This window comes from Humulus lupulus, chromosome 2, assembly GCF_963169125.1.
Source record: "Humulus lupulus chromosome 2, drHumLupu1.1, whole genome shotgun sequence".
In the NCBI taxonomy this organism is placed as follows: Eukaryota; Viridiplantae; Streptophyta; class Magnoliopsida; order Rosales; family Cannabaceae; genus Humulus; species Humulus lupulus.
In genome coordinates, this window is record NC_084794.1 from 89,195,179 (window position 1) to 89,208,320 (window position 13,142).

Below are 13,142 nucleotides of genomic sequence, written 5' to 3' on the forward strand. Positions count from 1 at the left end.
TTCATAAACATATCATATTCATACAAGCCACATATCATCACATTATGGCATTCATAATTCATAACAATTCATTCATACAACAGTCTTACCATTCATAGCATAAAATCATAGAATCTATATCTAACTTCCTTACCTCAGGTCCGAGCTAAGAAATTTCACAACCTCTCAACGAGCCTATACCATAACCAACACAACATTTCTTAGGTTCATAAAAATTACTATATTGCCCTTTCATACAACTCATGTGTGCATGGGCCATTCACACATAATAAGAGTTACACATGCAATTATTCTTAACTACACATAAAGCCATAAAAGAATAATGCTCACTTTACCTATTTTACATGCATGATCTTTCTATAAAAACCACTTAGTTGAATAATAAACATAATTTTGGACGTAACAGTGGATTTGCATGTAACATGCATACGTGGGAACATTACGTAATTGAGACGTTTTAAAAACGATAATTCTACATTTCTTACTTTTATCGTTTTAAAATTAATAGACATATAACATGCTTTATTTTTCTTAAAATATCTAGGTTGATTAAATTTCTGAAAACATTATTTTATTTTATAAAATAATTTGATTTAGCTTTAAAAAAAAACATGTGACAATTTCCTTTATTATTCTCAATTTACAAAGAAATAACAAAAGCTTGGAATTTAATTAAACTACCTATGATTAATATGTTTCTTTAGAAAAATCAAATTTGATATTGGTTAATTGTGTTACATAAATGATGTGCGAAAAATATATTTTTAAATGTGGGAAAAATATATTTTATTTAAATTATGTAAGACTTAGTTTTATGTAACATAAATCCATATATGACAATTAAATAATTATTTTTAAACTTTTTAAACCAAACTTTCAGCCACTATTTAATTTCTTTAAAAATCACAAATAAATTGAATCTAAATATTTTTCTCAATCAAAATAAAGAAAGATCATAACTTGTCAAAATATGCATTCATACCATATTAAAATACCACTCTTAATATTACCATAATTTAGAGTATTAATTTTATTTCAAACACTCATCAAATTTATTTTATTGAAACACTTCACATTTTTTACAAAAATTCCAGCAACCATTTTTATCTTTAAAAATCACCATATTCAATTTAAAACCTCATATTTTTCTAAAAATACAATAAAAATTCTGTAGGTATTTATTTGAGTAAAATATCATTTTATTGGGACTTAAAATACTCTTTTTAATTTCATAAAATTAACATAACATCGAGGACATTACTTATGCATGCAAATCTTTTTTTTTTTATCAAACTTTTACCCAATTACTTACAAAAATCAGCAAGCTTAATTTCTCATGAAATTCATCTTTTATCCCAAAAATTTCACATAAAATCATACATGTCCAAAATCTCATCATACTCTTATTATATACATAATTCTAAGAATATTACTAACATATTCACATGCAATCTTATAAAACCCATTTTTTTCTATTCCATTGAATCTACACATGAAATCCAACAAAATAACAATGGCAATAACATACCTTAATTCATAAACACCATATTTCACACTTGCCTTTATAATAACCCTAACATATTTCTATCATTTCTCCTTTTATGCTTATTGACCCAAGATTTGGCCAACTAACACGGAGTCAAAACGTGATTGATATGGACGAATGTATAGAGAAGAACGCAATGACAAAAGTAAAGAAAACACAGTAATTTATAGTGGTTCGGCCCCAGGATCTGGTAATGACCTACGTCCACTTAGAATAATATTTATATAAAATCAGAAGGGTGATCAAAGAACCAGGATTCAATGAGTTTCACTCTCCTCTAAAGAACAATACAGATTTACTTGGAGAATTATTATCGTTCCCTACGATTCCAAAGCCCAAAAAAAGTCCCCTCCTTTGAGCTATCTCTTCTTATTTATAGGCTCAAGGAGGGTTACAAGAGATTGTTACAGATATTCTTCCCTGAATAATCGGATATCCAGAAGATTGTATGAGATAAATTCGGGATTCATAAAGATCTTCCCACAAATGTTGCCTTGTACGCGGAACTACCGACCAGACTGGTCGCAGGTAAGACAGGCTTGCCCTGCTTCTACTGTGTCTCCTGGTCGATACTCTAGCAAACGCTTCCAGGTATCAGCCACGTGCCAAGAGATTATTTGCCACGTCACCAATGCTAATTTATTGGATAACATTTTCCCCCCAAAGTTTATTTACTACGAACAGTAAATAAACTTTGAACGAATGACTCTTCGGTAACCCCTCCTGACGTGTCAGAACCCTTCGTGTGTTATTGAAAAAAGCAACCCACTTCTGTCTAATCATATCTTTTCAGTTCCCCAGAAACGATTTCGACGGCCATCACGTTCCCCCATACTTTGAAAAAGGAAAACTAATGATGACACTTTTTTAATATCAGAGACAAACTTATATAAGACCGTCGGAGCCTCTTCTTTCTTTTTACGCACGCCATTTTCTTTGCAGAAAACCCTATAAACCAAAGCTTTAATCTTCTCCGGAGACCGTTTTCCTGCACTTCCAAGACTCAGACCGCGGACTCTTTAATCTCCGAAGACCTTTCTTCCACCTTCACGATCACTTTTCTTGGTAAGTTTTCGAAACCCCATGCTTCTAATTTCTCATGATGCATGCTTCTGGTGGTATACTGTTTAAGTCTTTCTGTTTCTGGTTTAAATGCTTGTAGACAGAATGTTTTGTAGGCGTAGTAGAGTTACGATTTAGTTTAAAAATCCAGGATCATGCTTTTTAGGACGTAAAACCAAAGTAACATTTCGATTTTTAAGCCAGTTGAAAAATAAATTTTTCCCGCCCTAAGGGGAGTTGAAAAAGCTTTCATAGAAAAACTTTTTACTTTCACCCCTTGATCCGCTTTTCAAACTGTTCGTGTAGAAAAACTAGCTTTTTGATAGAATGTTGTTGTATAAAAGCCTAACTTTTATGCTCGACCAGCGTTATTCTAAAAAGCTTTTTAGAGTTCTATTTCCTCACCTCCCCATTCTTCTGTTTGCAGACTTTAATGCCAGATTTGTGGGGAGGTGAAAGACCCATCGACGACGACCTTCTTGCCCAGCTGCTCGAGGGGGAAGAACAACCAGCTGTACGTGTCCACGAGATTCCTTTCTCGCGATCCTCTTCCAGAACCCATCCTTCCTTTCCAATGGCCCGCTCCAAGTCTTCTGGCAAGAAAAGGCCCGAGTCTGAAAGCAACCCTACTCCTCTTGCCCAGCCTGATTCGCAGGCTAGGGCTCCCTCGACCAGCGGTCGAGAAAATCTTGTTCCTGACCCTAATATCCAAACTAGGGCTCATCCTCGTCATCGGAATCCGCCTGATGTCGAGTGGTATACTCCCCCAGTCAGTTCAGTGACCCTTCGAATGGTTGCTAACTGCTTCAGGAAATTCCCCCTCACGGGGGTAACCATTATACGTCCCACCGTGGACTAGAGGGCTAACCGTTCAGGAGGGGCGAACAGCGCCTGGTCCCGGTATCACATTGAGGCAGGAGCTTATCTCCCTCTTCATCCCTTCTTTGTGGGGGTGGCCAATTATTTCGGCGTCGCTCCCTTCCAAATAACTCCAAACGGATATAGGATGTTGGCCGCACTCTATGTCCTGTACAAACTTAACAAATGGCCAGAACCTTCACCCAACGAGGTCAACTATCTTTTTGACCTCAAGTCCAACCCACAGCACAACGGGACGGGCTTTTTCCACTTCTACCACCAGGAGACCGGCCGGACGTTCTTGAGTGGTACTACCCATATATCAAACGTGGGGCACTACAATAAGGAGTACTTCTTTACTCCAGACATAACCAGTAACAACTTGGCCTTCGCGAGAGGAGGTATAAACTTGTTTTCGTCTGGTCGATACTTTAACATAGAGTGTTTCCTTTCATTTTTTCTCAAACTTAATCTGTTTTTCAGGCCATTGGTTACGTCCGACCCCAACACCAGACATGGTGTTGAGGTCTAACAATCTGGCCAGGATGTCTGATGCAGCAAAATGTGTCAAGACCCTGACACTCGAAAAGAACTTGAGGTCGTCTGGCCTCCTGGCTCCTCGCCATGAAAATAGAGAGTCCGTGGTGGACGAAGCCACTGCCGAGGGGGTTCCCGAGCAGCAACCTCCTGTGCCTCCTCCTAGGAGGAGGCCAACAGGAGTTACGATCAGGGAACCCACGGGTAGCCCTTCCGTAGAAAGGCCTTCTGCTCCCCAAGGCAAGGGGAAATAAAAGGCCAAAGAGCCTATTGTTGACTTGGGAGAATCTTCCGATGATAATGGTAAAGTTATTTCGCTTTTAAATGGTTTGCCGATTCCTTGTCACTTGTTTGACGGGGATGGTAACTTTACATATGCTCCAAACTTAGGGTCAGACTTCTTCATGCCAGATAATGAGTATATGACTAATAGAGTCAATAGTGTAGCGACCAGTAGTTGTAGCTCGGGTATTTACTTTGTTACCTCCTTTCAATTGTCTAACTTACTTTCACCTGCCTCCTTATTATAAACTTGCTATGTTTATCTTCATGCAGATATGTCAACTCCCAACATTTTTGACATGTACCAGGCCGAGGAGGAAGAGGAAGTTCCTCAACTCCAACGGAAGCCTAAGAAGAGAACTAGTGAATCCAGTCGAGGCCCTCCAGCCAAGAAGGATCGATCAGAAGATCCTCCTCAGGGTACGCCTACTGGGCAAAGTCCTGCGCCAACTGGGCGAACTCCTACTCCTCCTCCAGCTCCTTCTGAACAGCAAACTACTCCTGTTCGGCCGAATCCTCCAGCTGCGCCTGCCAGGGAGCATCTTTCTCGTGAAGAGGCTCATGGGGCCAGACTCATGAGCCATGCCATTCGATCTGCCAGGGACCGCCTCGATCGTATAGGCAAAGGCGAGCGTGTTAGGGCTGCAATGGTCCAAGCTGAAGAGCTTCCAGTCGACCAGATCCTGAACAGGGCTCTGAACGAAATCTCCAGCGTAAGTGTTTCTTTATTCTTCTAGTCTTTATTTTTTCAGTCCTCGTGATAAGTTCTAACTCCTTTTTCTTTGTGCACAAGCCTTACTTTCTGCCACTACTGCTCGTACCCGAGCCCAGGCTTACATCGAGCAGGCCGAGGCAAAAGCCATCGAGAGGTATCAGGTGAAGGCGGCCGAGGAGCTTTCGGCTGCTGAGGCTAAGCATGCTAAGGACTTGGAGGCAGTGATCCGAGAGAGGGATGCAGCGGTGACTAAGTTATCCAAGGCTGAAGCTGCAAAGGAAGCAGCGGTCAAGTTGAGGCAAGAGTACCGGGAGTTCAACAAAACCCATCTCCGCGAAATCAAGCATCTGGGGGAGGTACTCAAGACCAAGGATGAGGCTATTCTCTCCCTCGAGGGCAAAGTGAAGCAGTTGGAGCTTGACAAATCCAAGAATCTGGAAAAGTACAAGAGGACAACACTCCGATGTTTCTAAAATTTTTGGAAACACAATCAGGGTGCTGACTTTAGCTACCTTTCAGAGGAAGTCAGAACTGCGGAGCTGGCCTGATGTGCTGCCCAACTGGTCGAAGAGGAGGCAAGAGCCGCGACCCCTGCCACTCCAAGCGTCGCTGGTTTGGAAGAAGAAGATGTTGTTGAGGACGTGACTAACCAGGATGCTGCCCAGAATCTTCCAGCCCCGAATGCCTCTTGAATTCTTCTCATTTGTTTTTTCTTCTTTTTGGATATGCGACCCAAGGGTCGTGATGTAAAGACAATAGTTTCTTTTTAAATTTTGCTGCATGAGCAGTAAATCTTTTTACTTGAACAATTACATCCAAGCTGCGATGCTTGCGGTGTAAAAGCTTAACTCTTGGTGCTATAATTATTTATTATAACATTTGTCCATATGACCGGACTTAGCATAGTACTTTGGCATGATTTAACAAAACATAAATTTTGAAAAATACTCTAAGTACTCTAGCATGCTTTCACTTATTTTGTTCATGTATTTACATACCTTGAGAGTATGCTTTGCTATCGATGTGCCTTATGTGCCCCCCAAGTGATCGAGGAGCTTTAGGTCCTTGGTCACTTGCCTTGACCATAACCTGCTCGAACATTCCTATTCGTAGTAAAACTGATACTTGTAATACAGCAAAACAACACACGTAATGAACAAATACTTGCAAATATAAATTCACAAAGGTTGGCAAGAATGACTGGCTGAGCACAGTCCCTTATAACCTCGTATTAAAAATGGACTAAACATGTCTTTACGAGTGATTCTGAAATAGAATCTTACATAGACGAGCAGTTAGCTATACAACGTGGCTAACCCTCTTTGCAAAACATGTAAAAATTAAAAAGAGAAATTTAAACAAGCCAATCCTTTAAGAAGGGATGTTCATTGATAATACTTGCGCAGGTGTTCTCCATTCCAATAGCACGGAACGAGATCTCCGTTTAAGCATGCAAGTTTGTAGGTGCCTGGGTGAAGGACTTCTTCAATCTGGTAAGGTCCTTCCCAGTTAGGTCCGAGCACTCCAGCAGTGGGGTCACAGGTATTTAAGAAAACTCGTCGTAGCACCAAATCTCCGACGTTGAATTTTCTTTCTTTAACTTTGGAGTTAAAGTACCGGGCGACTTTTTGCTGGTAAGCAGCAACTCGGAGTTGAGATTTTTCTCGCATCTCGTCGATCGAGTCTAGGGACTCCATCATCAGCTGGCTATTCACGTCCTGGTCGTAAGTCAAACGCCGATGTGAGGGGGGATCTAACTCGACAGGTAACATGGCCTCATATCCGTAGGCTAGGGAAAATGGGGTATGCCCTGTTGCTGTTCGGTGAGATGTTCTATACGACCAGAGGACTTCAGGCAACTGCTCTGGCCATGCTCCTTTAGCTTCTTCAAGTATTTTCTTCAGGGTGTCCTTAAGAGTTTTGTTCACGGCTTCGACTTGCCCATTCGCTTGTGGATGTGCAGCTGAAGAAAAACTTTTAATGACCCCATGCCTTTCGCAGAAATCGGTGAATAAATCACTGTCAAATTGGGTCCCGTTGTCTGAAACTATCTTCCTAGGTAATCCATACCGGCATACAATGTTCTTGATGACGAAGTCAAGAACTTTTTTGGTCGTGATGGTTGCGAGTGGTTCAGCTTCAGCCCATTTTGTGAAGTAATCGACTGCCACAACTGCGTACTTTACTCCTCCTTTCCCTGTTGGCAGGGATCCAATCAAATCTATCCCCCATACTGCGAAGGGCCATGGGCTCTGCATCTGTTTTAATTCATTTGGAGCTATTCGTGGGATCTTGGAGAACCTCTGGCATTTGTCACATCTTCGTACATACTCCATCTAATCCTCATTCATTGTTGGCCAGAAGTAACCTTGTCTTAGAATCTTTTTTGCCATACTCTGCCCCCTAGCATGATCTCCGCAGAAGCCTTCATGCACCTCCTTCATGAGCTCCTTAGCTTTTTCTGGTGTAACGCACCTGAGCAGTGGCATTGAATATCCTCTTCGATACATAACGCCATCGACCAGTATGTACCTAGCGGCTTGCCTTTGCAGAGTCCTGGCTTTGTTTCTATCTGTTGGTAGTGCACCATTTGTCAGATACTCCAAGTAAGGCGCCATCCATGTATCTTCCATTCGAATTTCCATACTGGACTCAGTTGCTTGTATACTTGGCTTTCTCAATCTTTCCACTGGCACAATGTTCAAAGTGTCAGCGTCCTTCGCGCTCGCGATTTTAGCCAAGGCGTCTGCATTCGAATTCTGGTCTCGCGGGATTTTCTGGAGGGTGTACTTTGTAAACTGGGCTAACAAATCCTTCCTTTTATTCAGGTAGGCCATCATCTTTAAGCCTCGCGCTTGATATTCTCCCAGGACTTGATTTACGACTAGCTGAGAGTCACTGTAAATATAAAGCGTCTTTATGCTTATATCTTTGGCCATTCTCAATCCAGCTAGGAGTGCTTCGTATTCTGCTTCATTGTTTGACGCCGCGAAGTCGAACCTGATTGCGCAGTGAAATCGATGCCCTTTCGGCGTTATCAATATCACTCCTGCTCCAGCGTGGGATTCGTTAGATGAACCATCCGTGAATAGTTTCCACGAAGGAGTTTTGTCTTGAGGCATGGGCGCTTCAGGCTGTTCGCACTGCTCACTGCTTGGGAGTTCGGTGAACTCCTCGACAAGATCGGCCAAAACTTGTCCTTTTATTGCTGCCTGCGGTGAATAAGTTACATCGAACTGCCCTAATTCAACTACCCATTTTAATAATCTTCCAGCCGCCTCAGGTTTTTGGAGGACTTGCCGAAGGGGCTGGTCGGTTAGAACTGTGATAGGATGGGCTTGGAAGTAAGGACGAAACTTCCTGGAGGCAAAAATTAAGCAATATGCTAATCTTTCTATTGGAGGATACCTTAATTCTGCACAGATCAACCTTTTGCTGACATAATAGACTGCTTTATGTATGCCTTCTTCCTCCCGTACTAGTATCGCACTAGCAGCAACTTCGGTAATCGCCAGATAGATATACAAAGTTTCTCCTTCGATTGGTTTTGATAAGATGGGAGGTTGCGCCATATGAGTTTTTAAGGCCTGGAATGCTTGTTCGCAATCTCCCGTCCATTCAAACTTCTTATTCCCCCTGAGTAGATTGAAGAATGGGACGCACTTGTCAGTTGATTTCGAGATAAATCTACTCAGGGCTGCGATCCTCCCAGTTAAACTTTGTACATCCTTAATCCTCTCTGGCGACTTCATGTCGATCAGGGCTCTTATCTTGTCGGGGTTGGCCTCGATTCCTCTTGAATTTACTATAAAACCCAAAAACTTCCCTGATCCGACCCCAAAGGAACACTTGAGGGGATTCAACTTCATCCGGTACTTGCTTAGCATATTGAAGCATTCTTGTAGATCCCTCACATGTCCTTCTGCCTTCTTAGACTTTACCAGCATGTCATCCACATATACCTCCATGTTTGCACCGATCAGCTCCTTAAACATGTGGTTGACTAGCCGTTGGTAAGTCGCACCTGCGTTTTTCAGTCTGAAGGGCATCATTTTGTAACAGTATAAGCCCGTATCGGTCCGAAAGCTGGTGTGATCCTCGTTAGGGGGATGCATGCTGATCTGGTTGTAACCTGAATATGCATCCATGAACGAAAGGATCTCATGTCCTGCAGTTGCATCGACCAGCTGGTCGATCCTTGGGAGCGGGAAGCAGTCCTTTGGGCAGGCTTTATTGAGGTCCGTAAAATCCACACAGTTCCGCCACTTGCCATTAGGCTTAGGGACCAGCACCGGATTGGAGACCCACTACGGATAAAACGCCACCCTGATAAACCCGTTCTCCTTAAGCCTTTCGACTTCTTCTTTCAAGGCCCTTGATCTTTCTTTATCGAGCAGCCTTCTCTTTTGTTGCACGGGTGGAAAGGTTTTATCTATGTTTAGGACATGGCTGATTACTGCAGGATCTATCCCAACCATGTCTTTGTGCGTCCAAGCGAAAACCTCTTGGTTCTTTTGCAAGAATTCCACCAGTGCTTGCTTTATAGTAGGCTCTAAGTTCTTCCCAACCTTTACGACTCTGGTCGGGTCTTTTTTGTCGAGTTGGACCTCCTCCAGGTCCTCGACGAGTCCAACATTTTCTTCAGAATCCCGAAAGCGAGGATCCAAATCTCCATCCTCACTTTGGGCAACACCCTATTTGGTGATTTCACCACCGGATTGGGCTTGCGTGTCTATTGCCATCTACAATCGATCTGAGGTGGTGCTCCTCGATGTCCCACTTTTCGCCTTCGTGATCGAGGTGTTGTAGCACTCCCTGGCTTCCCTTTGGTTTCCTAAGACGCGTCCTAGGCCCTCGTCCGTCGGGAACTACATGGCTAGGTGCCACATAGAGATGACGGCCTGTAGATCAACCAGTATGGGCCTTCCAATAATGGCGTTGTATGCCGAAGGACAATCGACCACTACAAAGGTGGTGAGTAATGTTCTTGTTGTGGGCGCCGTACCCGTCATTACTGGAAGCTTGATTATTCCTGCTGGGGCAAGTCCTTCTCCAGAGAAGTCGTATATGGTTTGATTGCAGGGCTCCAAGTCTTTTACGGACAACTTCATGCGTTCCAGTGTTGACTTATACAAGATGTTCACTGAACTTCCTGTATCGACCAGTACCCTTTTTACCATCATATTGGCCATCTGGACGTCCACGACCAGCGGATCGGAATGTGGGAACCGAACGTGCTGGGAATCTTCATCAGAGAAGGTTATCTCACCCTTCTCTGAGCGAGCCTTTTTTTGTGCACGGTCCTCCACAATCATCATCTCGATGTCCTGGTCGTGACGTAGAGTCCAAGCATATCGTTCTCTGGCCTTTCCGCTATTTCCCGCGAGGTGCGGGCCTCCACAGATGGTTAAGAGTGTTCTGGCCACGGGGGCAGGCTGTAATGGTGGCGAGCGTTGGCGTGTAGACGCCTGCTCGTTGCCACCTGGAGCTTCTCGTTGGGGAGTTCCCGAGGCCCGTACGTACCTTCTCCAGTGTCCTTGCCTAATAAGGAACTCGATTTCGTCTTTTAACTGGTTCCATTCGTTAGTGTCATGTCCGTAGTCGTTATGGTAACGACAGAATTTGGTGGTGTCTCTTTTCGAAATGTCTTTTCGAATGGGTCCCGGTTTCTTGTAAGGCACACTAGAGCTTGTGGCCTGATAAACCTCTCCCCGAGACTCAACGAGGGCAGTGTAGTTAGTGAACCTAGGTTCATAACGAATACCCTTGGCTCGTTTGTTGTCGGAGGTGGAAGGCTCGTTATACGGCCGTTTCCCACCATTTTTGACATTACTGTTGCCGTTTCCGTGGCCTTTGTCGTTGCCATTAGGTTTGGAACCATCGGCGGCTTTGGCAGGTTCGGCGGCCTTCTTACCCTTGTTCGAAGGTTTTCCATCATCAGCAATGGCTTCCTCGAGCTTGATGTAACGATCAGCTCGGTCCAGGAACTCCTGGGTTGTTTTAACTCCTTCCTTTCGGAGACTCTTCCAGAGGGGAGAGCAACGCTTTACCCCTGCGGTAATGGCCATCATCTTGCCTTCGTCTCCTACTATTTTTGCTCCAGCTGCCGCCGCATAAAGCGCTGGACGTAATCCTTCACTGACTCTCCGTCCTGCTGGCGAATCTCGACCAGCTGGTTTGCTTCGGTTGGGTGCACACGACCCGTATAGAACTGTACGTAGAACTCCCTTACGAACATTTCCCAGGAAACTATGCTTGCAGGGGGGAACTTAAAGAACCACTCCTGTGCTGCTTCAGAAAGTGTTGCAGGGAAGATCCTGCACCGAGCGTCTTCGGACACTTTCTGAATGTCCATCTGAATCTCAAATTTATTCACATGCGAGACTGGGTCCCCATATCCATCAAAGTTCGGGAGCGTAGGCATTTTGAACTTGCTGGGATTTTTGGTGTTAGCTATCCTCTGGACGAAAGGAGTACCTTTCCTCCTGTCGTGGTCGATGTAAGAAGTCCTTCCTCTGACCAGCTGCTGCACAGCCTGATTGAGTGCGTCTATCTGGGCTTGCACTGCGGCAGGAATTGCGGTGGCCTCTGTTGCTGGGGGGATGTTCTCGCCGTGCCTCTCGCGACGATCGTTGAGTACATCTCTCAGGTCCTCTTCTCTTCTTCGCTGCTCTCTACCTCCGAGCCGGTTGAAGACATTATTTTGTCTGGGCTGCCCCCCAGCATCTTGTCTATTTGGCTGGTCACCTTGAGGTACTTGGCTCCTGTCTTTACCTCTTTCTCCATTCCTCCCACCAGCATTTCCCTTGCCTGAGTTGGCCTCATTGTATCCGTGGCCATCTCTGAACCTTGACTGGCTATGGTGAGACTGACTGTTCCCTCTATTCCCGTCTCTGGCATAAACGCCCCGAGCGTTAGAGGGTGGCCTGCGCTGGTCGCGGTGTCCCCGTGCATTATCATGCCGTGGGGGTCCACGGACCGCAGAGCCTAGCTCCGAGTCCCTCCTGTTACCAGGAGGGTAGTGACCTCTGTTTGCTTGGTTTGGCCCATCATTCTCATGGCGCCTAGGACTACGAGGCTGACGCTCCGCCCTATTTTGCCTTTGCTGCGCGGGATTACCCCGAGCAGCTTGGGATGGTGGATTTGCCTCAGGGTCCAACGGGACATCGTCATGGGGCGTCTGAGGCTGCTCGAGCCTTTGCTGAATTAGTGGGCTAGGATTGGGACCCTTCTGGGGTGGCCCATTCGCGGGTTTGTCAGGCTGCGAGGCAGGTGCGGCCTGATTTCTAGCCAACAGCAAGGCTGCTTCGAGGGCGGCCATGGCTTCGGTCTGGCGGCGATCCACCTCCGCCTGTCTCTCGCTCAATTCCGCACGTTGCCGATCAATCTCCTGCTGCTGCCGCGCCATAACTTCTGTGGCAGTCTCTTGATTGGCCCTCAGACTAGCCAATTCTTCCTGCAACGTGCCTAGGGTGCTCTTCAGCGTCGCATCGTCCATTTCCTCCTCTTCAAAATCTAGTTGCGGCTCATCTTCCGCCATGCTTGCAGGGGGAGGAGGAGGTGGTGGATTCGACGGTGCAGCGGCGGTTGCCTGCCCAGTTTTCCTTCCTGCTTTCGCCATTGGTTTTCTTAACAGCAACAAATCAATCTCTCAATGAAAGCACCAGAATGTTGACCCAAGATTTGGCCAACTGACACGGAGTCAAAACGTGATTGATATGGACGAATGTATAGAGAAGAACGCAATGACAAAAGTAAAGAAAACACAGTAATTTATAGTGGTTCGGCCCCAGGATCTGGTAATGACCTACGTCCACTTAGAATAATATTGATATAAAATTAGAAGGGTGATCAAAGAACCAGGGTTCAATGAGTTTCACTCTCCTATAAAGAACAATACAGATTTACTTGGAGAATTACTATCGTTCCCTACGATTCCAAAGCCCAAAAAAAAGTCCCCTCCGTTGAGCTATCTCTTCTTATTTATAGGCTCAAGGAGGGTTACAAGAGATTGTTACAGATATTCTTCCCTGAATAATCGGATATCCAGAAGATTGTATGAGATAAATTCGGGATTCATAAAGATCTTCCCACAAATGTTGCCTTGTACGCGGAACTACCGACCAGACTGGTCGCAGGTAA